This window comes from Desmodus rotundus, chromosome 3 (genome assembly GCF_022682495.2).
Source record: "Desmodus rotundus isolate HL8 chromosome 3, HLdesRot8A.1, whole genome shotgun sequence".
Classification (NCBI taxonomy): Eukaryota; Metazoa; Chordata; class Mammalia; order Chiroptera; family Phyllostomidae; genus Desmodus; species Desmodus rotundus.
The window spans coordinates 161,231,526-161,254,922 of record NC_071389.1 but is presented as its reverse complement, the minus strand read 5'-3'; the positions used below and the strand labels follow the sequence as shown (position 1 = coordinate 161,254,922).

The window sequence follows — 23,397 nt, the reverse complement described above, 5'->3', positions numbered from 1 at the left end:
ATTTTTCCTTAATGAAAATGTATTCTCTGCCACAGCTGCTATTATCTTACAAACATCTGTCCATGCCTTATGGAAAAGTTTTTCAAATAAAAATAGAATAACAAGCCTGACATTTGATAAACTTAATATGCAATCTATCTCATGATGTATCAGTGAATTTGAATTTATTTTCAATTATGAAATCTGGATGAAAATCTTTGGGTTGTAGAAGGAAATTACAATTGTAAATCAATTTTAAATACAGTTTCATAAAATATGAATTTATCAATAGGATTACTGGTTTATCTCATCTTGTGACAATGTTCTTTATTAGAACTATGATTTTAGTTTAATCATTGAGGGTACATGAAGATTTAATTATGTGCTTGAATTTCTGATTAAATTATTTCTATAAAAGTAATTTGCTAAGATGATTGCACAATGATATGAATGTACTTATTCCAGGGAACTGTACACTTAAAAACAGTAAATTTATGTTATGCATATTTTACCACAATAAAAAGTCATTTGCTGTACAGTTTAATACTCTTTAGCTGGACAATTTCTTTATTGTGAAAATAAAATATAGTGAATTAAAGACTTTGAGGCTGCAGTGAAAGAGTATTTGATTGTTAAGTAGTAGTTAAAGGAAGGTCAGAAAAGAATACATGTTCCTTCCCATGTGTTACATCTTTATTGCCCTCTGTTGGTGTTCCTTCAGAGAATATATATTTTTAAATATGCCAAAAAAAGTCTTGTATGGTAATGAAGGCTGTAACTTAAAAACAATATATTTTTTCTGTAAGTTAATCAGAAAGGCTATGAAAAGAAGCACAGGAGGTAACCAAGGGGCTCACTTGATTCCTTTCCTTGAAAGCGTTCTCCCCTTGTTATCTGGGAAGGTGGTATGGTTGGTGAGAATACACACTGGACACACTTAGGGTTTGAAACCAGGTATTTGAGATATGAAGTTGTCTTAGTCCATGTGGGCTGCTGTAACAACCCTAAAAGAAACTACATAAGCACAAACTTATTAGCTGCTGCTTTCCATTTCTCCCAAGCCCCACCTTTTGCCATAGGTAACCACTGATATACTATGAAGACTACAGATCTACAGTCTTTCTAGACCTATCCTGAATGTTTTGTGCAAATGGGATGATATAATGTGTGGTCAGACTGGTACATTTCACTTCGCATGATGTTTTTTTAAGTTCATTTGTGTTGTATGTGCTGGCACTTCGTTCCTTTTTATTGCCAAATAATATTCCACTTATGGATATGCTGCATATTATTTATCCATTAATCTGTTGATGGACATTTGGGGTGTTTCTACCCTGGCTATTATGAACAATGCTGTTGTGAAAACTAATGTACGAGTTTTTGCAAGGATATATGTTTACATTTTGGGGGTTTTCATTTTAGGAGTGAAATTGCCAGCAACTCTATGTATAACCTTTTGAGGAATCTCCAGAGTGTTTTCCACAGCGGCTGCACCATTTTGGGTTCCTACCAGCAGCGTGTGAGGATTCCGGTTCCTCTGCGTTCTCACTGACATTTGTTCTGTCCTCTCGTTTCAGCCGTTCTGGGTAGCTGACGGTAACACCTCAGTACGATGTCAACTTGTTTATCATCGATGGCTAATGATTTTGAGCACCTTTTAAAGTATCTCCTGGAAATTTGCCTATTTTCTTTAGGAAAAGTTTTTTCTATATCTTTTAAAATTTTTAAGTGGGTTATTTGTCTTATATTGAATTGTAATAGTTGTTTATATATGGAAACCAGTTTCTTATCAGATATATGATTTACAAATATTTTTGTCTTTTTACTCTCTGAATGGTATCCTTTAAAATACAAAACATTTAATTTTGGTGAAGTTCAATTCATCAATTTTTTTCTTTAGTCATTTGTACTTGTGATGTGATATCTAAGGAGACTTTGCCTAACCCAAGGTTATAAAGATTTACTCCTATTTTTTCTTCTAAGAGTTTTATAGTTTTAGTTTATAAATATAAGCTTATGATCCATTTAATTTTTTTGTGTGCATGTGAGGAAGGCATGAAATTTAATTCTTTTGTATATGGATATATAGCTGTCTTGGTAACTTTTGTTGGAAAAAAAACCCTATTCTTTTTCAAGAGTATATTGGCTCTTCTGAATCCCTTGAATTTCTATATGAATTTTAGAGTCAGGTTGTCAATTTCTGCAAAAAAGGCAGATGGGGTTTTGAGAGGAACTGGATTAAATCTGTAGATCAGTTTGAGAATTAGCGCTGCCATGTTAACAGTATTAAATATTCTTAACTATGAATGTGGAGCATCCTTTCCCTCACTTATGTTTTGTAGTTTTTGGTACATACAAGTCTCACATTTCTTTTATTAAACTTATTTCTAAGCATTTCATTCCTCTTGATCCTTTTATAAATGAAATTGTTTTAATTTCATTTTGAGATTGATCATTGCTAGGTATAAAGTACAATTGATTTTTGCATATTGATGTAATTAAGTAAAAAACTTAGTTCATTCCATTTTATGTGGATTTTTATAAAGTTACACATTTTTGTGGCCATCTTCATAATCATGATCATTAGAAATTTGAGTGGTCTGCACAATAACTTAGCAGACGGCCTAGCTGCCTTTCATATAAATCCTGCACCTAATAAAGCCTTACGGTGATTTATGAGGGTGCTTCCCAATCATGGAGCTGACATTCTAGTGGGGGGGAGTCAGACACTGAACAAATGAGTGTCAAAAAGGACAGTGAAGCGGACTAAGGGTTTAAAGAATGACAAGGGTGCAGCTGTAGACTGTGGTCAGGGAGGCCTTTCCATAAGGTGATATTTACACGCTAACCTAAAAGAAAAGAAAAAAAGAACCATGAAAAAATCTGTGAAGGAAAAAAAATGGCCTGTGGAGAAAGAATAGAGAATATGAAGACCCACTGAGAGAAGTGTTTAAGACCAATGAGACAGCATTAGATTTGAGGAAGATGAACAGCTGAGAAAGTGGTAGGAATTGAGATCAGAAGGATCGGGAGATTCCATCTTGCTCGGCATGAGATAGGGTGTCCCTGCAGTTTGGTGTAGAATCCTAACGTGCCAATTTTCGAGTGTTATGGGGAGATCAGATTGGAAAACAGCAAGTAGGAGGTTGAGACAATGGCCTTGTAAAGTGCTCAGTGTGTAGTCTAGGGAGACCCCAGGGGGATCCCAAGAACCCTTCAGGGATCCATGAAGTCAAAACTATTTTAATGATAACTAAGTAGATGTTATTTGCCTTTGTCCCTGTATTGACATACGCACTGCTGATGCTAAAGCATTAATGACTAACACTGCGGACACCTCGGCACAAATCCACAGAGTGGCACCCAAATCTGCTAATAGCCACTGCAGCCTCCACAACCACAGACTTACCCATAAAAGCCTGTTTCACTTAAGTCCATCCTTGAAGAAGTAGTAGAAATTATTAATGTCATTAACTCTCAACACTTAAGAACACGTCTTGTGAGGAAATAGAAGTACACATAAAACTCTTCTGTTATTTATAAAGTTATTATCGTTGTCTTGAAGAAAACATTTGTACAAGTGAGTTGCAAGTGGAAGTGGCCATTTTTTTTCACTGAAGACAACATATTTAAAAGAACACTGAAAAATTACATATTCAGACTTGTATATTTACAAATATTTTCTCCAAAATGAACATAGTGAATTTGCTACTTCAAGGAAAACAACTGATATTTGTATTTGTTGCCCATGATAAAATTTGAGACTTGAAGGGAAAGTTACAATTTGGAAAAAGTGTGATGGCCATCATTAACTTGATGCATCCCAATAGTTCAAACATTTTAAAGAGATTGGTGATTACATGTAAAACTATGCCACTCTTCTCACTAATTTTTGAAGATATAGTTATTACTCGCAAAGATGTTAACATGTTATGGTTTATTATTATTTTTGGTTTATTATTATGGTTTATTGTTATTTTTCAAAGAGTTAATAAATTAAAACATAGACTTTCAGAAAGATGAATTCTGCATGATTCCACTTATATGAGGTGTCCAAAATAGTCAAATGCAAAGAACGAGAGGGTAAAAAGGTGCTGCCAGGGGCTGGGAGGAGGGGAATGGGGAGTTGCTATTCAATTGGTATAAAGCTTCAGGTACGTAGGATGATGAAACTCTAGAGATTTGCTGTACAACATTGTGCCGATAGTTATTAATACTGTATCGTACACTTAAAGTTTTTTCAGAGGGTAGACACCATGTTAAGACATCATGTTAAGTGAAAGATTCTTAGCATGATAAAAAAAGAAAAACTAAACCAAACCAAACAAAACCACGGGCTCTCACAGTTGGAGGAGATTTGTAGATAGGATATGGCCAGAGATCAGCTGTGGCTAGATCATGAGGTGCCTGTATGTTTATACATGAATGAGCCACTAAAAGCCAAAATAAAGAGGCATATCTACCCCCTGATTTCCATCCAAATCCATCCGGGATATAGTTCTAGGAATTATACTATAAATCTCAAAATTGTTTTTAAGATGAAATTTAGGAAGGTCTTCAAAAGTACATCAATATAATTGAATACCTACTTCAAAAGATGCTTGGCTATGGTGGAGAAACTTCCGAACCATGGCTTTGAACTTACCTTTGTGATTCCCAAAGCTTCTCCTGGCAGGTACACGGCAAACGTCTGCTTGAATCATCTTAGTGCTCAGGGAATTTTGCTTATCCACTGAGAGGAATACGTATTGTTGGCTCATTTCCAACATCCAGTTCCTTCCTAAGGTTTTGAAAAAAGAACATTGCTAAGGTACTTAACAGACTTTTTCAAGGAAAGGACAGGCCTAGAGTTGCACGTTTGGAAATATCGAGAAGTTCTATACACAGCGGGGCTACCGATAACAATAGTGATGGTGGGATCCTAATATAATTCCTGGAACTTTCTGCGGGTCATATTTCCCATTGACTAAGAGGCTAATCTTTATAACAAACAGAAGAAAAGAATAAAATAAACTATAGAAAGAGTATAACTCTGCATTATTCTTACACACGAAAAGGTTTGTGAAGGTCCCAAAGAAGAACAGTAAGTTGAACTGAATATACTTAGCAGGAGAGTTCAATTAAACATACCAAGGGTTATAAAGAAGAAAAAAACTCCTGGAAAAGGAAAAGAGATGTTGATATAAAATGCCATCGTATACCCCTTTGGAGTTCTTCCTTTAAATTCTTCATTACTCTGTCAGTGGCACACTGAGGTAAGAACTGGAAATATCAGGGCTTAGTGTGTGGGAAAATTCCGTTGAAAATATTCTACCAAAGCAGAATGGTATCAAATAAATAAGTTATAGATAGGCGCACTGGTCACTTAAAAAATAAATGGCAGATATTCGTCCGTTTATCTATTTACTCGTTCATCAATTTATTTATTCCTTCACAAATCTTCTTTAAGGTATTTATTGAGTGCTTACTATGTGCCAGTTTCTGGCTTGAGCAATTTGTTATATTTCATCCCATTTTAAATGTTATCTTCCTTAAAGTTCCATTTTATAGTACTCTATGCTGGTGTAAAAATGAAATACCTAGGAATACAGCTAATAAAAGATGTGTCTGATCTTTGCAAAGGAAATGATAAAACTTGCTGAAAGACAATTCCAAATAAATGCAGCAATTCACCTTAGAATCACAGGCTACAATATGTAATATGTCAAAATCCTAAAATATCCAATAGGATTTCTTGTAGAAAATAAAATATTTCTGGATATATATATATTCACATATGTACATATGAATATGTATGACCAAAGGGTTAAAAATATATAAGACATTACTGAAGAATATTGAAGCCTCGAAGCATGCATTACTAAATAAAAAAAATATATCTAGCATGTGTTGGTGGTATAGTGGTGAATATAGCTAGCTTCCAAACATAAAAAAATACATAAAGCTATAGTAGTTAAGGAAAAATTAACTCAAGGATAAACAAATTGACCAATTAAATAGAATAAGGAGTCTAGAATTAGATTAAAAAAGACATTAAAATAGATTATGCTGGAATAACTGATTATGCATGTGAAAAATATTGGAACTGAAAGGCTGCCTTACATGCATAATCTATTAATTATCTGTTGCTGTGCAACAAATTACTCCCACTATTTAGGGCCCCAAGCAATAGAAATAATTATTGCACACAGTTTCTCCAGGTCAGAAATTCAGGAACAGCCTTTCGGGTGGTTCTGTCTCAGAGGTTCTCCTGAGGGTGCAGGTAGTCACGTGCTCCTGTTTCCTCCCAGCGTGCCTGGGCTGGGAGGATCCACTTCTCAGGTGACTCATCATACGGTTGTTGGCAACCAGCTCCCCAGGGACTCTCAGCTGCAGCGTTCCGCTCCCAGCTCCGTGGACTGCTCCACAGGGCTTCTTGAGGGGCCTGGCAACAAGGCAGCAGCCTTCTCCCACAGCTGGCAATGCGAGAGTGCAAAGTGAAACTGCAAAGGCTTTCATTACCTAGGCTCAGAGGAGAAACGCTGTAATTTCTGCATATCTCATTTACCACCCAGGTAAGCCTTGTTCTTCATGGGGAGGCTAACACACAAGGGTATGAACAAGGGAGGCAGGGTTAATCGGGGGCCATCTTGGAAGACTGTTGCCACATATAATGATAATGAATTATAGATTTGATGAGGGAAATGTACAATACTTTTATAAGACCATTTAGGAGATTATCTGTGAGATATCAGAGCAAAGACTTCTCAAACAAGAAGCAAAATATGCAAATCATCAAGAAAAGATTGATGAATGCAATTGCATTAGAAAATAAGACCCCTATTTATCAAAAGATGGAAAACATAAAGTCAAAAACATTTGTTACATATTTAAAAGTCTTAATATCCATAATATATAAAGAGCTGCAAAACATCATTAAAAAGATAAACGACCCAAAAGTGGGCAAAAGATTTGAAAAAGCTTCTTACAGAAAAAAGAAGGGCCTGTAAACTGTAAAAGTTAGTAACAACAGGAAAATGAAAATTATAGACAAAGTGTGACACCATTACACACCCCAATTAGCAAAAACTAAGAACTCTGAGAATATCCATTTATCATGATGTGGAGCCAAGGGAAACCTGACACGTGGCTGGTGGAAATTGGAAGGGTCCAGCTATTTTGGGTCCCACTTTGGCACTAGGGTAGCACAGTTGATGTGTGCATCCAATGGCCCCGTAATTCCTCTTCTACAGAAAGTCTTATGTATATGCACCAGGAAATATTCTCAGGCCTCTTTGTCGAATCACTGTAATCGCAAAAAACTGGAAACAACTCAGAGAACTAACAGTTAATGGACAAATAAGTTGTAAGGCATTTATACATGAAATATTATATAGCTGTGGGAGGGTTGGTATAAGGCTGAAGGGAGGGCTTTTTTAAACTATAGAACTATTATAGCGTATTTAAATGTCTATGAGAGATAGTTAGTAAGAAGGACAGGTTGAAGATATAAAAGAGAGTAAAAACGGGAAATGTGTGGGGTTCCTGAAAGGCAGAATAAAGGAGAATAGAGTCGGTGTGTATTTATTCAACTGGCATTGTGCATCTGCACGATGCCATCCTTGTTGTTGATACAAGAGATACAGGCAGATTTAAAAATTGGGTGGCAAGAATTTGATGGGTTGTCTATGTAAAGGCTTTCATTTTCACTTTTTTTATTTTGGACGTTCCTATTTCTTTTTTTTTAAGGACTTTTTAAACTTTTTTTGAGAGAGGAGAAGGGAGGCAGAATGAGAGGGAGAGAAAATTCAATGTGTGAGAGATACATGGTTGCCTCCCACGCACCCCCTACTGGGGACCTGGCCCACAACCCAGCATGTACCCTGACTCGGAATAGAACTGGTGATCTTTTGGTTTCCAGGACCCCGCTCAATCCACTGAGCCACACCAGCCAGGGCAAGGATTTCATTTTCCTTCTGAAGTAGCTAGTGAAGTCATCTCCTGAGAATTAGGGAAAGGCTTGGGACTTGTTTCAGGAAAGTGAAGATTTCAAATTGTGTGGAGAACAGGAAACAGAGCAGAAAGGCCTGGCAGTGCTCACATTCCGGTTAAGGTTGGTGAACTCATAGCCAGAATTCTCAGTTGTACAATTCTCTCTAGCAATGCCCTTGTGGGTTCATTGTCCTAGGATTTCCCTCCAGCATGTTCTGAAAAAAAGAATAACAAGGTAGAAGAATTTAGGGCACTGGAAAGAAGTTACTGAAACGGCCGATGATCAGTGCCAGTGAGTTTGATTGCTAATTTAACTTTGGAAGCAGAAGTTTATTATTTAAGCATATCCAGGAATCAAGTAATGTTGTTACATATGTATCTGGTGAGGAATATGAGGGTTTAAAACCACAAGTGCAGAGAAATTCATGCTACATTGGAAGGAACCTGACCAGTGAAAGACAGGAGATGGGCAGGGTCCTGCAGATACATTTTGCTCCCTTCCACCTGCTGTTTTGAGATGCAAAAAGTTCCACACTTGCCGCCATACTGTTTTCTCGTGAAACAATAGCCAGGTCAGTAACGCACCCCTCGTATTTTCTTTGCTTCCTCTCTGCTTCACTTTTATCTTGTTCCTGCTTCCCTTGGATATCATGTTCTGATCAAACAGTAGCGGGAAAACTTTATTCAGACTTTTTTTTTAGGGCACTTGGAAGAAAACAAGATGAATTTCTATGCTGAGTTTGGAGTTCTGGGTGGCAATTTAGTAAGGAGCAGGCAGGGAAGAGGTGAAGTAGAAGGAGGAAGCTGAATGAGGAGCCAAAGACCAATCTGCAGTGAGGCAGGAGTGGAAAATTCCCTGCAGTGGATGGGATGGCTGAAGCTTTTTAATAATTAGGATGCCTATTATTTAATTTAAGATGATCATGTTGTTTCAATGTATTTTTTATTCCTCTTCTCTTCCAAAATTTAGTAAATTATATTCCTACGTATTTGTCTTATTAGATTTTTTATTACATGGGACTACAATAAATGACTGGGTTTCCTGTTGGGCTAACGTGGCTTGGGAAAGAAAGAATAGTTCCAGGGGGAAAGGTTATTCATCAGCTAAATCAATTCAAAAGGCCAAACGCTAGAAGCCAGAAGATCAATAAACTAACAAAAAAGTAAGAAGTAGCTATTTTCATAAAACTTGGGAATTTTTATACTAACATAAGGCTTGAAATGGGATGACGGAGGAGATTTTATTCAGACACTAAGAAGCCTGGAGATCCCACCTGGCATCGGGGCTACATGTAAAATACACGCTTCATCAGTGTTTGTCCTCAGAGGCGACCACTGCAGTGATACTGACTTTTAGCTGTCTCTGTTTACAGAAGCCTTTTTTTTTTAAAAAAAAGGTACATTTACTTTCTTTAATCAATAAGGATTTATACAACTATATATTGGTATTTGAATTAAATTATTATAGATATGAGATTAAATTGTTACAGATATGAGAGACACTCAAGATAGGAGATTGTGCTGCTATGATTGCCGGTGCCTGGGAATTGCGGAGACGATTTACTAAGTTCTGTGCATAGGTACACGAGGCATGCTCTGAAGTCTTCACAAAAATCTTTATGTTCACAAGGCAATGGGCGATGTTCATGCTGATCTACTACAGGTACTGTGACTATTTGAAATACGGGGCAAAAAAAGCATTATGTCTACTTAAAAAGCTATATTGTGATTTCTTTTTGTTCTGGCAGATATTTCCACTTCCCAATTTATTATTCAAGCAATACTGATCAAGAATACAATCCTATATATTCATATACTTATCATATATAGAAAAATGACAAAAATCCTTCTATTATCTTTTATAAGTCATACTTTATGCCTCTCAATTAAGTTCACAGATCCCTGGCATCTCCTAAATCAGAATGGCAGTTAATGCTGCCCATCATTTCTGGCATGATGCAACATTACACATAAAAGTGAATTGTAGCAATGTCATAGGGCCGCACATATTTCTCTTGCAAATAACTTATGTGAAACAGTGGTGAAACTTGGCATGCACTGTCTTACCCTAGCAATCAAGGTCCTCTCACCAGTGATAAATCAAGCTAATGTCACGCACATCTGATAGGTTGTGATGGCAAGAGCCTGCTGCCTTTTTAATATTCAACACAAAAGCCCACGTCTCCAGCCTAATCCTGAGGAAAAACATCAGGCAAAACCAAATTTGGGAATAATCTACAAAATACCTCTTCCTCAAAATTGTCAAGATCGGAGACAGAGGAGGTCTGAGAAATTGTCATAGACAGGAGACACGGCGACTCTAAATGCAATATGATATCCTGGATGGGAATCTGTGCTAAAGAACAACATTCTTGGAAAAATGTATAAAATCTGGAGTTTATAATGGAACAATGTTAGTTTTAAATTTTTGACAAATGTCACCTGGTAGTGGAAGATGTTAATATGAGGGGAAACGGGGTGATGGGTATGTGGAAATTAGCTGTACTATGTTTGCAACTTTTCTGCAAACCTAAAATTATTTCAAAATAAAAAGTTATAATAAATCCTCACAGAGTTACCTTTGGAAATGTGATAGGCTATTAAAGAGACATTTTAATGACATCATGAGCTTATAGCAAATGGTCTCCAAAGCATCTCAGTATGGGTGACTGCAAATTGCTTAAGTGGCTTCAAGTTATTTCGTTAATACCAGACTGGTTCAAGTCCCAGACTCCCAAGGAAACAGAAGCCAAAGTGCATATAGATACTTAATTTGAGCTTTCCACTACACATTACTTTTAATGAGATTTTTGGATGACTCTAATCTTTCCAAGGTCAGGTGAAATCTGTCAGCAGGCTCAATTAATCTTTCTATTATCTTTTTCTTCAAAATTAAATATTTCTTCAGGATAAACATAGGTTAGGAACCTACATTTGCAAGAGGAAATTTTATAAAATCCCACATTACTTTTTCTCACAAAATCATAGAATTACCTTTAAAATCCCAACTAAAAATTGTTTCTACTTAAAAACATACATTTTTAGAGCAGCAACATTGGTCAGCTGTTAAGATTAGTGTAGAAAATCAGTATGTCAGAATTTTAATTTTGCTTTGCAGTTCATTCTTTCGATGATCTTGAAACACTTGTTTAACATATTCCTTGGCCAACGAATGCAATTGATAATAGCATATAGGTTACAAAAGAGAAACGATTATGTAATGATAAAAAAGCAATGTAAAATAAAAGTGTTAAAAATATCTCCTATGGAAGGACATCATCATTTCTAATTTCCTGCTTATTAATAGCAAAGCTGGATGGCAGTAACAAAAAAGGTCCTTTCTGCTGAAAAACAGAAAAAAATGCAGTGGTGAATGAAATAAGTTAATCTTCAAAATCACCTCCCCCCCAAAAAAACACTCAAAATATCTTTTTTTTATAGAAGCTTCTTCCTGAAACCCAACATGAATTTAAACATCCTAAGTTATAATTACCTTAGGAGCCACTGAGCTTCAACCTTTAAAACTTTTGGGAAATTAGTATTTCTTTGACTTTGTCAACTAAGAAACGAAGAGACTCTCTCCAAAATATCAATACATCAGCAACTCTATTTCAGTCTTTGTTTTTGGATTAAATTTTGGGAGGATGTTGAGTCCTCTGCCAGCAAGGAATCCAAGCATAGAGGTTATGTGCAAGACCTAGAATGTAGGATTATTAATTATGCATTTTGCCACCTCATGAGGTCCACAAGAGGGCACTCTTTTGCTGAGCTTTTCTAAACATTTTAAGGTAAAAACAGATTTTAGGATAAAGGAATTTGGTAACAATAAAGATATATGTGGTAAAATATGCATAAAATAAAATTTTCCATGTTAAAGTGTACAGTTCTGTGGCATTAAGTACATCCACACTGTTGTGTAACCATCATCACCATCCATCCCTAAAACTTTTTCATCTTTACAAACAAAACTCTGTACCTCTTAAACTTGGCTTTCCCCTCTCTCCAGCTCCTGGCAGCCACCAGAATTGCTATTTCCATGAATTTGACTATTCTTGGTACATCATACGTGGAATCTTATAATATCTGTCCTGGTTCACTCATTTCACTTTGCATAATTCTTCAAAGTTCATCCATGTTTTTCCAGCTGATTCTTAAATCATCTTTCCTTAACCTTTCTAAGTACCTAAAGTCTTAGGAAAAACTAGGTTACTTGAGGCACATGTTATTACCACTTTTATATTTCTGCTAGATCTATACTGATCTGTTTTTTTCCCCATTTGCCCACATTCCTCAACTTCCTAACCTACTCACCATTACTTGGTGAGCCAAATTTATACCACCTTCTTTACTAAATCCACCACAGAAATTCATGCCTTACTCTGGACTTCAATTGCTACTTAGAGGTTTTATCATCCCACATTTGCAGTTGAACACATGGTAGCAACTTTTATACAAGGTCACAAAAAAGCACCAAAATGCAAAAAGGAATGGACTAAAAAATGCTTCCTGATCTAGTGCTAATGAAGACAGGTGGGAAAGGAAGGTGGTGGCATTGTCTGAATTGTTTGTTATGGGATTTCTCTCACCTAATACTATATTCTCTTAAATAAAAAATATGTAAATTTATTCACACAGGCAAGCGAAGAAAGTACCAGCTGAGAAAATTTTAAATAGCTTTATGTACTTTAAGACTATATGATCTTGCCTTGACCGGTGTGGCTCAGTTGTTTGGGCATTGTTCTGCAAAGCAAAAGTTTGCTGGTTCAATTCCTGGTCAGGGCACATGCCTAGGTTGTGGGTTTGGTCCCCAGTTGGGGAGCATATAAGAGGCAATCATTCGATGTTTCTCTCGCACATCGATGTTTCTCCCTTCTCTTTCTCCTTTCCTTACCCTTTTGCTTTCTCTCTCTTAAAAAAAAAAAAAAGGACTGTATGGTCTTCATTAGTATCATTTTTCTCTTCTGCATTGCAAAAACACCCACCATATCTTTCAGGGTCCACTGTACTATCAAGAAAATGAAAAAATATTTTTGGAGTAACAAATTAGAATATTGTAATGAAGGTGGCCTGAGAATACCATAGCCATTTCTTCTTGAGTCAGAAATTGGTCCAGAAGAAATAGGAAAGATCTGAAAGCTCCAGCTAAGTGCTCCAATTGCTTGACCCAGCCGTGCTGGAGGTGGTCCTCAAGACGCGACCAGCGATGGACTTCAGGCTGGACCTGGGCAATCGGAGGCTCTTCTCCCCTATGCTTGGAATGTTCTGTGTACTGTCCCTGCACTGGGAGCCACTTCAAGGACACAGCCTTGAGAGAGTAAATTGTGGTTGAGACCATCTGGACTGAATATGTGACTGAACCCATTTATGGCCATTATATAAACTTTATATACTGTTTAAATCTGCCACCGACCAATCTGGAATGGTCTGCCACTTTCTTCAGTCTCCCTTCCCCCTCTGTGTATGCAGGCAGCTTCAGATTTCACCCAGAGAACTCCTGAGATTGTGGACAAATAACACACTTCTGATAACCTCTGTTTTAATCTATGTGGTAAAATAACTCTTGGAAAAAATGTGAGGAAACATACTTGCTAACAGAGAGGTAAGTTAAATGATGGCTTGAGATCTCTTGATGATTTATGCTCATATTTATTGATCTCTGAAGTAGGGTAAGGAGTGGGTCTTCCTTACAAGGCAAAGAAGACATGATTGCAGAAGAAGGTGTCCGAGATGCATTGTCCCATCTTCAGTAAATGTGGCCAAGCCTAAGAGTAATATGCAAAATTATTTTTTTTAAAGAACCTACTTAAAGAAGGGTGCTATATAAGCCCCCATCCCCTCCGCTTTTTGTTTGTTTGTTTTGTTTGTTATTTTGGGGTGGGGAAAACATGCATTGGTCTTTTTGAAAACCTTGATCTTTGAAATGTTTTCACTTTTCCCCAGTCCATTCTGGCTAAGATTAATGACTTTAATCTTTTTGTTTTGTTTTTTAACCAAAAAAAAAACAAAACAAAACTCCCCCAGGTGTTACATCTGGTTGATTGTTGATGTCCTAAAGGGAAAGAATATAATTAGTGATAATCGGTCACGGACGATTTTCTTTTAAAGAATCTTTAAACCATGACTCAATGCTCCTGTTAGGCAGAGTTGCTCATACTTCATAAATTTTTGTTATATTTTGTTTCCTTTTACTTTTTAATATTTTTGTTTTACTTTTATAAAAGAGCTAAAATCTTGTTTAAAGGCTGAAATTAGTGTTTTAGATAGAAATAAAAATCCTTATTTCTTCAGCTCTATGTTATATGTGATCACTGTCCTGGGCCAGCTGAATTTGCTGAAAGCTGAAGATAGTCATTTCAAAGATATGGAAAAGAGAATTTTAAAGTGACTAAATAGTTAATGACTTAGATATAGCTTAAAATTTTGGAAGTTTATTTGACTTAACAGTTCTGTCGAATGTAAGATGTTCCCTTCTTTTGGAGATATCAATAAGGTATTTGGGAACCTGATGTGTTTAGATTTTCTAGACCATTGAATAATAATAAAGATTACCTGTATTTACTTAATTTGTGCAAGGTGTGATTTTATGACTGTTATGTGGACCGTCTCATGTACTCTTTAAAATGACCCTGTAAGGTAGCATTGAGGAAATTGAAGTCCCGGAAAGTTAGCTTGGTAGCTTGTAGATAATTGCAGAACTAGAATACAAACGAAGGCAGTCTCACTCAACGCCAGTGCCGCGTTCTTAAAATATAGTGTCATCCTGCCTTCCTGGAAGAATCCTTAATGTAAGCAAAAAGGTTTTGACTCATCTTATTTTTGTAAGTAAATAACTGTGTTATGACTTGATCAAAACACTTGACGTAAAATTTTTGGTCTATACAATGAGGCTTTGGGATTAAATGATTTTTCAAGTTTTTTTTTTTCCTTTCTTTTGCAAGGGGGAGTCCTGCTGAATAGTCATTTTTCTTTCGGTAGCTGTCAGTGTGGCTTTGGCTCACCTGTAACTCATAGTTTAGCAGAGCCAGTAGACTACAAAGCCTGCTTCACTCCACCAGCCAAGGTTAGCGGGTGGCTGTTGATTTCTTACGTTCTGGGGGGAGCTGTTTGTCAGTGATAACCTAGATAACTTTGGATAGCTTAACAGCTGCTCTTCCTGGGCATATGGGATGTTTAGAGGCTAAATCTGCCTCATCTGTGAGCAGTTCAATTTTTGTTTTTACGCAAGTCTGGTGAATATAAAGATAGAGGTAAATTTAAGAAAAACTGAATCAATATCCTGGGATTTTATATCTTCTTTTTTTGGTTCAAGACTGTTTTTAGCTAAAAATACTCCTCTAGTTGCTTGGAGGTTTAAGACACAAGAGGCGGAATAAAGATGCTTGATAATGTAGTTGCCACGGGACTGTTTTATAATTGTATGGGTTTCTACCATAGTAGTTGATATGGAGGGGGTGATCAAGTATGCTCACAAGTGACCACACGAAGGATATTTTTCACGTTTCAGAGCCAGAGTCTGAGCTGTAGAGTTGGATAGTATATAGATAAGGAAGAAATGCCACAACTTACAAAGACCTCCATTTCAATCCAGAATATGGTGTTTATGTTACACAGTTGGGTGAGCAGAAGCTCACCAAAGATGCCTTTAGCTTCAGGAAAGGGAGTTATGCACTTTCATCCTTTACAGCAAAATTTCTTCTAACAATTCAGGGATGATGGGGGGAAAGAAGCTTAGAGCACGTATGAATTACTCTTATTTAATAAGCATTGCCTAATTTAGTCTTTACAGCAACTTTGTAAGGTAGGGTGCTACCAATCTCATTGTATAAATGAGAAAACAAAGACTTAAGAGATGTTCAGTAACTTGCTCAAAACCATATTATAGTTGGGAGTAAATCTGGGACATAAACACAAAACTTTTAGTTAAAATCCAGTGTTTTTTTCATTGCATTATGTTTGGTAGGTGATCATTTACACTTATGGTTTGTATTAGTTATCTCTTACAAATTCCGCAGAGAAAGACTGTTCTGTTGTGATTTTTTTCTTTTATTTTTACTAAATATCAGGGATTTAACTCTGACCCTTCCTGGTGAGCTTACTGAATTTCAGAACAGGCTACATATTGATTTTATTGCATATATTGCATTTTTTTTTACGTAAATGATTTTCTCAAAGTATCACATTAACTTAAATGGGGAAATCATGCATAGTCTAAGAAATAAGGCAGTTACAAGTTACTCAAGTGGTCTTTACAATTTAGCCAGTCCCGTCTCTGACTCATGGGGTGAGGGCCAAGATGGCCCTGCTCAGGGAGCTCTGAGTGCCTGCGCATAACACGGCCAAGGAACAGGCAGAGATTTCTTTTGGAATGTGTGGTGTTATGCTTTCTGGAGTGAGGGTATGGAAGGAACCTGACTGTTTAAATTCATAGGGCTAAAGCTAGGCAAGTATGATGTTACAAAGAACACAGTGTGCTCTAATCTAGTGTCACAATAATAATGAGGATGACGGTTTATCACATTGTGTAAAGTCTGTATAGCTTTCACATACCCCAACTCAGTTCATGCTCACTGCCTTCTAGTGATGCGAGCAGAACATGTTAATTCTCCCACCATTTCCGCCAATTTATAGAAAATTCAAATAATCAAAGGAAATTAAACTTAGAGATATTCAGTGACTTATTGGAGGCCCCATAGGAGCAAGGGGGAGAGGTAGCGGCCTGCTTTATATTTGGGTTTTTCTTAGTGCCTTTGCTGTTGGAATCACTGGTGTTCAAACACCTTCATTCTCCTTATTTCTCTCATTTGCAGCTTACTTCTCCAAGAGGAAATACAAGCCAAATTCTGGAAATACTTACACATACTTGTAAAATAGTTTTTAAAAAGAGTTATCTCACTTTGGTGAGGAAGAAAATTGTCTTTTAAAAAAGGAGGAGGGGTATAAACAAATAAATAAAATAACAAAAAAGATTTCTACTTGTTTTGACCACGTTGTAGTTCTTTCACACTAATGATTTCACTTGAATAGATTCCTGTCCTTGAACTAATGACAACAACTAAAAGAATAATAAAAAGAGAACAAAAGAGATGTGGTAGGGTACAGGGTCAGTAATAAAGGGGATTTTTCCCCATTTACTTGGGCTTAATTCAAAAGAGCAGAATAATTTGCTCCAAATTAGAGCTGTGTCACACTAGAACTACTATATTCAGTCAAAATTTTCATATTTTCCTGAACATACAGTTATCCTTCACTAGAAAAATTACATTAGTTATAATCAGGGTTTTTTTACATTTATTGAATTACTTATAATCCATCATCAAATATGCAAAACTTATTTGGCAGTGTTTGGTAGATCTCTCTATGGTTGCTCTACTGAGAGATGTAAAAAATAATTTTTTCAATAATTTCTGAACTTTTTATTGGCCTCCTGCCTGGCCAAGGGGTGCCCCCTTCTGCTGCCTTCACTGCCTCAGAACTTTGGTGTCACTGACCTCAGACACCACTTTGCTCTCCACAATCTGATGGGGTGTCTTTTTTTCTTATTTACATATTTATTTATTTATTTTTTAATTGTATTTTTTTTCCATTACCATTAAAGTGATTGTTGTCCAGGGCATTACCAAGATTGAAGTCCTCCCATTCTTCCAGTAGGCGGTGATCTTAGCTTCCAGCTTGACCTTGATGTTCAGCAGTGTTTCTGCCCCTGGGCCTGGCATGGCCTCTGTGCCTGGGTCTGAGCCAGCTCTGACTCCAGGTGCAGCAGGGTCCCACTGAGTTCTTATGTCAGGTCTGTGAGGTGACCACTGTGGTGCTCTCTTCAGTCTGCTGGGACCAGTACTTGTGTAGCTCCTCTTGGTCCTTTTGAGTCAGCTGGTCATAATGGGCCTCGATGCCTGCCATGACTTTGTGGAGATCCTGAAATTTGGGGGCATCCGACTCCACGGTCAATCCCGATTTGGTGATCTGGTTTTGCAGACCATTTACTTTCTCCTCATGATTCTTCTTCATGAAGACCAGCTCCTCCTTGAGAGCCTCAATCTGTGTCTGCAGCTGTAGCTGAGTGATAATGGTGTCATCAGTGACTTTTCAGAGCCTATTGATGTCATTCTGCACAAACTGGAGCATGGCCACCTCCATCTCATACTTGACTCTGAAGTCATCAGCAGCAAGAGGGGCATTGTCAATCTGCAGAGTGACATGGGCATTGTCCACTGAATTTGCAAAGATCTGAGCCCACAGGTCCTTGATGGTCTTGAAATATTGTCCCCAGTTTCTGACCTGAGATTCTTTCTTCTCCAGGTATTCCCAGATTTTGCTCTCCAGTCTCTGATTATCAGCCTCCAGGCATCTCTCCCTCTCCAAGTAGGAGGCCAGGTGATCATTCGGGCATTTTATAGTCTCCTTCTTGCTCTGAGTGCCTCCTATGCTTGCCAGACCCCCCAGCCGTCCCATAGCCAGGCCCCTGGACTCCCAGCTGCTCTGAACACTGGTGGAGTGGGACACAGAGATCTGGGAGACTGAGCCCACAGTGCCTGCATAGACACTGGCCATGTGGCTGGCCAGCCAGACCCAGCGGCTGGGAGACTTCACAGATCCCATGGTCTGGTAGTTTGTGGAGAAGCTGGAGCGGGTACTGAAGCTCATGTTCAGCGAGAAGCCAAGACTAAGATTCAAGCAGCCATGTAAAAAAATCATTTTGAATAGCAAAACTATTTTAAAATATAAGCTTTGGGATTCATGGCAATAGATGTTGTTTATGGCTCACCTTATCTCTATTCTGTATAATTAACTCTCGGATTTGCTTCTTCCAAACTTCTAGCTGGCCTTTTTGTTTCTCTTTTTCTTCTCTCCCTCTCCCACTCCCTACTCTTTCTTTTTTTTTCTTTTTAGAAAAACTACCAACCATGATGAATAAGAGAAGGAAAAAGTGAGATTAGTAGTATTTTTCAAGTTAAAAAATGGTAATTTTATGCATTATTATCTACATAGGATAAAATAATGTAAATCCTTGTAAAACTAAGAAAATTTACAATTATTTATATCTTAAGATGACACCCTAAAAAGCAGATTTGAAATTAATCATGTGTGGCTTACTCCCTACTCCATATCTTTCCACACTCTTTTTCTTTGGCTGAAAAAATAGAAACAATGTATTTTGCAAAGATAACTAATTTTTTAAGTCAAAGAATTCAGAAGGCAGAAAATGAAGGCCAATAATCCCTCTTCCCAAACAGCAGGCTGTGTTTCGTTTTCTAGAGGCAACCGCTCTTAGTTTGTTGTTGTACATTTTGTGGTTGCATTTATACCTATTTATAGTAATTATTTACCTCAGTTCCTTGCTTCATGTATCTGCTATGAGGTATGAGGAATTTGGTTTACTCGTACTTCTACTTTCTAAATGATAGTATCAGCATTAGTTCTCCTTGAACTAACACAGTTGAGCTCCCTCCTTGCATTGACTTGTGCAATACTAGCCACCTTTTGTGGTGGAAGATGAAGACCTTAGTACACCTACCCTATCCATTCTTCCAGCTTTCCTCTTTGATTATCTTAGTTTTATTATTACTTAACATTGTCAACAATTATAATAATTATATTTTTACTGTTATATAATTATTATTCATATACTCATATTGCAAGTATGGCTTATTTGCCTTCAATTTTTAGAGAGCATGGAAGGATTAAATCACTGTAGAACTCATAGTGTAGTGTGTGACTGAAATCAAAGAAAAGCAAAACACACTCTTGTGTCATTTAAATTTTGCCATTTGAAGGGAAATCTTCATTTGTCTAAATATAATGGACCCCCTTAATATTCCTAGCTTCCTACACTTCTTTTGAGTAATCCTTAGGGGCTGGCATTTGTTAGGCACCAATTTGTTTTGTTTTGAGGTTTTATATTTTATGATTTTGTTGTCCAGCCTGGCTTATTGTCATTTATGATATACAGGTAGTATGTTCTTTAAGTTTTTACATGTTAAAAAACCTCTGATTTTTGCTCATATCTGAATGATAATTTGGGTAGAGACTTCTAGATTATATAATTTTTCTCAGAACCTATTTGAGCATACTTATGAGAACTCTGGCCTCTTAGTTCCTTTACTTCTCCAGTGATCTTGTCCTCCACATCATGCCAATCACTCACTCCTGTGGCCTTGGTTTAGACATCGTCATTACGAACCCTTCCCTGTCATAATCTCAGACATCCCACTCTCCCACTGCCACCATCTTTCTAGCTAAAAATCTGTACCTGAGCATTCCCCAGCCCCATATGGACCTCCACTCTACCGACTCTACCGCATTTTCACTCTCCACCGTTTCTGTCTTCACTTCTTATCACCCACTTTAGACCCTGTGGTCTATCGTAATACAATGTATTCCTTGCCTTGCTTTCCCTTTAGTTATTTCTGACAAAACACCAGTTATAGTCCAAAATGAACTCATTTCTATTCATTGTCTGTCCCCACGCCACTGAATGTGGCTGGAGAAAAATCACATAATCATTCTAGTTATTGTCACATTAACTAGAATGTGGTCTAGTCATGACCACTCATTCCAAGGGGACCTGCACATGGCACTGCACTCAACCACACTTCCTTAGTTAACTACCCCCTACTCTTCCACTCTCCACTCTTTCTTCCCTTTGTATTTCTTTGTAAACTTTCAGCTCCCTTTATATGTATGCCCCACTTTCAGGTGGTTACTGTGCTGATGATTCTTTTTCTCTAATTTTCAGCACTGTTGGGTTTTATGCTTTTAAAACCATTTACATCGCTTTGAGAGAGAGAGAACAGATCAATAAACCACTCTGTTCTATTTAATACTTTTATCTCCTCACTAATTTTCATATTTCATAATATACTCCATTTTCTTATGAAAATTATTCACCATATATATTTTTTGCCATAACTGTTCAGGGTCACAAAATGTACTATTTTAATAAAATCTCTAATTTTACTTTATGAATCTAATGGGAAATGCTAGATCCAAGAATCCTAAACAACAACAACAACAAGAGGAATGTAGATGCTTCACTTATTACCAAACATTTATTGGATGCTAACCAAGTGACAGACGTAATGAAAACTCTGAGGCGGTAGAACAACAAAATGAACAACAGCAAAAAGGCCCAAATCTCAAAGCCCACTGAGAACATCACAGTCTAATACATCAAAGCACTCACGCTTACCCACTACTGCAGTGATGCCGAAAGTGAGAATAGGCTTGTATGTTGAATAGCAATAAAACTACGAGAAAGATTTTTAAGGATATACAGGGTTAAGTAAGTTTCTTGAGAAACTTTGAGGAAATACCGGAGAATGAGGTGAATTATCTTTTACTAGAACTTTAGGTTTATGTTAATTTTTTTTTTAATCAATAAGGGATAAAGTAAGTGATAATATAGTGGTTTAAAAACATGTCCACACATTTTTGACACCCCCTCCTTTCCAAAGGTGGAGCCTAATTTTCCTCCCCTTGAGGCAGCCGTAACAACTGGCTTCTAACAACTAGAATGTGGTGGAAGTGACCGTGTGTGACTTCGGAGTCTAAGTCATAAAAGACACTGCTGATCACACTTGGTTCCATTTAGGATCATTCGCTCTGGGGAGACTAGCCCCCTGCTGTACCACAAGGACACTCAAGTCTGTGACTAGGCCGACACGGAGATGGAGGCCTCCTGCCAAAACCCAGCAACAACGTGGCGCCATGTGCGTGAGCTGCCTTGGAAGTGGAAGCTCCAGCCCAGTCAAGCCTTCAGGTGACTGCAGCCCCTGTGGTCTCTGACTGCAACCTCCTAAGGGCTCCCAAGCCAGACTGCCCAGCTAACCTGTTCCCCAATTTGCTGACCCATAGAAGCTGTGAAGATAAATCTTCATTGTTTTAAGTTACTAAGTTTTAGGTTAATTTGTTATCCTATAATAAATAGCTGTACTTAAATTGAGGTTTATTAAATCAAGAATTGAGAAAAAGAAATAAAATCAAATTCTGGTACCCAGATAGTAAATTCTAAAAAGGTAGGATGCTAGTTTTTGTTTATATGATAATTACTTCATTATTCACTTCTGGGTGAAATTAATTATGGGTAAAACCTACTTAACTGTTAATGAAAGAGCAAGAAATAATTTTTATTCAAAAAGGAAATCACAGTTTTATTATGTTTTAGATAAAACTGGATTATATAATCTCTTTTGAACACCTCCCCACAACTTTGTTGTTAATTTATGTTACGTATACTCATAAGATTATTAAGCTGCTAACTAAAAAGTACTTCAGTAAACAACTTCCATGAAAGAGTTTTTACTTAATGAACAATGCGTAGACTTATTTGTCATTTGTACAATATACCTATCATTAAGTAGAATTGTTTTCCTGATTAGGATTTGCGTAACTTTCCTTACCAGTAACTGGAGAGATATAAGTAGAAGCCCGACTCCCAAATGAGACTCCTCCTAATCCATCTCTTCCCAACTAAGATAACTGTGAAGTGTATGTCATGCATGAGGAAATGTCAGAATATGGACAATTGCCAGGACTGGGTCGTTTTCTAAGGGACTTGGACAATGACCAGCTTCAGTTTTATAATAAAGTACATGGATTTTTCTCTTAAAGGCATTCGTACAAGAAAGTGGTTTAAAGAAATTTTTGATGATAGAAATAGTATATACTTATGTAGGTTATTATTTGTTATATTTTAAATGGACTACTGAGTAAACATACTTTCCTACTTGGAATTCCTACAAAGGTTAATAAAGAGTTTTCTGAAGAGGTTTTAAGAATAATACAAAAATCCATTATAAGAAAAATATAGGACAATAAGAACTAGTTGAAGCACCTGCATTAAAAACACAATGTTGTTTAATAATTGTGAAATTGTTATTTTGATCATTATTTCTTTAGCTAATTTAAATAATTTTGTATAAAATATATATGCATATGTGTATCTCATGGAAACAATACCAAAGACAAGTCAGATGTGAAAGACAAGTAGTCATTCTTAAAAAAGTAGCAACATGAAGCAAAAATGAAGGGGAGCTTATGGACTGAACTAAAAGAAGTACAAGCGTATTTTAGAAGAATTATTGGGAGTTTTGATGTTAAGGTAGGAAGAAAGTAAAAGATAATGTAATGCACTATAGGCAATTATTCTAAAGGATGGAGCTCAGAGGAAGAAACCAAGTTTATCTGTGCCTAGGTTAAAAAGTATGACAGGGTCCTCCAGAATTAAATAAGGTTTGTAAAGGCAATATTGTGAAGTGGTTATGACTGTGGCCTCTGGAGCCACAGTGCTGGGGTGTGAACCTCAGCTGTTATTGTTATTTTTTAAAGTCTCCATGCCTTAGTTTCCTGATCTATAAGGCAGAAATAATAAGAATGTGATTTCATAAGATTGTGGTTAAGGACTGACATAAAGATGTATAAAAATCTTAGAATAGTATCTAAACATATAGT

At 36.9% G+C, this 23,397-nt stretch overlaps 1 protein-coding gene across 2 annotated transcripts in view; it reads left to right on the top strand.

The window, feature by feature from the left end:
* The first annotated feature begins 12,947 nt into the window (after positions 1 to 12,947).
* The window catches only part of LRRK2 (leucine rich repeat kinase 2), a 166,863-nt gene continuing 156,413 nt past the window's right edge, over positions 12,948 to 23,397 (top strand). For both annotated transcript variants that reach the window (XM_071221057.1, XM_053921621.1), the window contains exon 1: positions 12,948 to 13,549. The gene's annotated coding sequence lies outside the window, so the exon portion shown is untranslated. The remainder of the gene's footprint in view (positions 13,550 to 23,397) is intronic.